At 51.6% G+C, this 3,081-nt stretch overlaps 1 protein-coding gene across 1 annotated transcript in view; it reads left to right on the forward strand.

Annotated features, from left to right (window-relative positions):
* Positions 1-2,981: 2,981 nt before the first annotated feature.
* Positions 2,982-3,081, forward strand: part of EXD3 (exonuclease 3'-5' domain containing 3) — a 68,176-nt gene continuing 68,076 nt past the window's right edge. The window contains exon 1 of the mRNA XM_045289337.1: positions 2,982-3,070. The gene's annotated coding sequence lies outside the window, so the exon portion shown is untranslated. The remainder of the gene's footprint in view (positions 3,071-3,081) is intronic.

Raw genomic sequence — 3,081 nt, forward strand, 5'->3', positions numbered from 1 at the left:
AAAAAAAGTATTGAAGATCTCCTTCCTTAGCTGTCTTCTATCTAATGAGGTTTCCTTAAATCCCAGCAAATTGTTTCTAATTAAGGATCAATCATGTAAGGCTTCATTACACAGATAAGAGGTTACACAGAATTTATAACATTTCAGCATCAATTGCTGCTGCAAGTCCATAATCTGAAAGCAGTCTGTTGTGGCTCTGCGTCTTCCTGTCCGGTTCATCGGCCACCTTTGTTGCGCAGCCTAGCGTAGGTGAGAGCTTGAATTAAGTGTTCCGTTTGACAGAGTCCCTAGCTAGAGTGCCTTCCTGGCGACAGCAGCAGTGGCAGAAACGGCCATACCTCTTACAAGGGCAACAGTTGCCTTGCTCATGGATCAGCCATGCCTTCTTAGTGTTTCTCATAACGTCTGCCACAGGAGGCGAGGTCTCTGGCTCAGCCTTCCCTCCCCCATGTCACCCCACCGGTTCTCAACTCATTCTTCCAGGGCCCCCTTTCACCAGGGAAGACAACACAAGCGGCCCCTCCCTTGGGCTGTTAGAGACTAGGGCTGGGATGACTGAGGGAGCGCTGAAGTTGCTTCTTTTCCTTGGCCGCCTTTGCTGGCGAGGTCCAGCTGCATGCACCCTCCTTCCCCGGTGGAAACAAGCAGACGGCCCCTCCCTTGGGCTGTTAGCAAACATGGACCCCAAAGGCGATTTTCATCTTTGCGCCAAGTCTTTTCACGGTGGGCCTTCTCTGTAAGGGTGGAAAAGTAGGCAACCTTTTGCTTCAGACCAGCTGTTCTCAACCTGTGGGTCGCGAACCCTTTGGGCGTCCAATGACCCTTTCACAGGAGTCGCCCGATTCATAACAGTAGCAAAATTACAGTATGAAGTATCAATGAAAATAATTTTATGCTTGGGGGGGATCACCTCAACATGAGGAACTGTATGAAAGGGTCGTGGCATGAGAAAGGTTGAGAACCACTGCTCTAGCTGCTTTAAATTTTTTGTTAGAGGGGGAAAAAAATTGGGGTTAATAAAGCTGAATGAAATTTGTCATGTATAGAATTCCCTTTAGACTTCCATTTCCTCTACCCCTTCTGTTTCAGTCACTGAGATTTTAAAATGCCCTCAGTCGTTAGGTCATTTGATAGAAAACCAGTTGGATCGCTTCAGAGGTTGTGGTCTGTCTGTCTTCTGGGTCAGCTGAGACAAGGCTTTGCCTGCACTGACCATCGTCTTTCCCTAGCTGCACAGGTTCTAAAATCACCTAAACTCGCACCCACAGAGACCAGCTCTCCATGGAGATATTCGTTATTGCTATACCCTGTTGTTTTAACAAACGGCTGAGCAGAATACAGTAACGTTCAGACTCAGACTTACTCTTATTTTGCCCCATAACCCTGTTATATATTTCTTAATCCCCCGACCAAAATCTCACTTCAGAATAATTCCCCAGTTCTCACCTATCCTCTGCGGGGTCACAAAGCTGTCATGCAGGGATTCGATTGTCCTCCACGGAATTCTTACCTTAAACTCCCTTGTTCGTGGTACCTGATTTTGGGGCGAGGGGGTCCCCAACACTCAACAGGTCCTTAGGAGGGTCTTTGCAATTGTGGAAAATATTGAAGACAGACAGCAGGGCACAGGGGCTCCTCGTCCCATGTCAGGACTGAGACAGAGAATATATTTTCCAATGGGTATAGCTAATGGGGCTTACAGATCTTTCATAAGGCATCCGTGTCATACGGCTAACAGATTACATAGTTAATAGGTAATACCATAAACGGTTAACATAATAAACCAGCAATGAGGTACGTCATTGTCTAGACCTAGTGCTGGTTGACCTCAACCCCCCCCTCCCCTGAGCAACGAGGGCATTGTTACATTTATAGTGGGTTTGCTATAGAACCCGATTGCTTTTATCTACAGATAACCTTTAGGCATAATGAAGAAGCCAGACACAGAAATGATTCATCTTATATGCCAGCTCCTTTATGACAGTTCTTTCATGGAGGGGGTTATTGGAGGGACTATGTCCAGTCATGAGAATGTATATTAAGATTTATTTACATCTCATAGCCATGAGTGTCTTCCTCCACCAGAGTCGGCTTTCCGGACCCGTCAGGAGGAGCAGAGAGGATTTAGCTGTATGGCATCCTCATCCAGCCCCTCAGTTTGCCACACATCGTAATCTTCAAAACTTCATCCTTGGTCTCAACACTTGATTTACTTATTTTAAACACTTTAAAGAGGTCTTTGCAGCAGATTTGCCCAATGCTATGAGTCAGTGGATTTTTGGACTTTGTGAATCCGAGTAAAATGCTCCCGGGGTGTCCCCTCGCCCCTTCAGCGGGCGAGCCCTGGTCTGTTCCTCTCTACTCCCAGCCCCCAGGACGACATGGGCAGGCCGCAGGGGTGGAGGCGATGAAGCACTGTGCCTTCCACCTGCCCCAGGAGGACAACCCCAGACCAGAGGGGGTGTGGCCACTTGCCAGGGAGTAGTGGGCTTCAAGGTCCGGAGAGTGGCACGAGCCAGGGGTAGCGAGCGGCAGGTCGTTGGGCATTTATTGGGGGCGGGGCGGGGATGGTGTGCCTGGAGCGCGGTTCCTCCGCTGCCCTATGGCACCCTCTGGTGGTGGAATGCCCCCGCCACGCCCCCATCAGTTATGGCTCGGCCCTGCTTGACCACCCCCCGCCCCCGCACACAGGCAGGCACTATATGGCCACGCCCATAAGAGCCGAAGCCCCGCCCCGATCCAACAGACATGGCAGCGCCTCACATTCCAACGCGGTCTGACCACACCCACTAGCAGTCGAAGCTCCGCCCTGACTCTGCAGGGCACGACCCCACCCATTTCCAGACTCCGCCCACATGGGCGGGGCTAAGCCCCCCCCTCCCTCAACGCCCGTCCTGGGTGGGCCCCAGCCGCACTTCCGGTAGTCCCCGCGGCCTGCTTCCCATCTTCTGCCTAGCCTCTTCGGGCTCAAGTCGGTGCAGCGGAGACAGCCGTCCGGGCCCCTTCCAGACGTCGCTGCCTGGGGAAGGCAAAAGGTTCCGGAAGGGCTGGGCGTGGGCGGTGTGTCCAGGTGAGCGTTCC

Source organism: Echinops telfairi, unplaced genomic scaffold (assembly GCF_000313985.2).
Source record: "Echinops telfairi isolate 266 unplaced genomic scaffold, ASM31398v2 ScPeMD7_25;HRSCAF=90, whole genome shotgun sequence".
Lineage (NCBI taxonomy): Eukaryota > Metazoa > Chordata > Mammalia > Afrosoricida > Tenrecidae > Echinops > Echinops telfairi.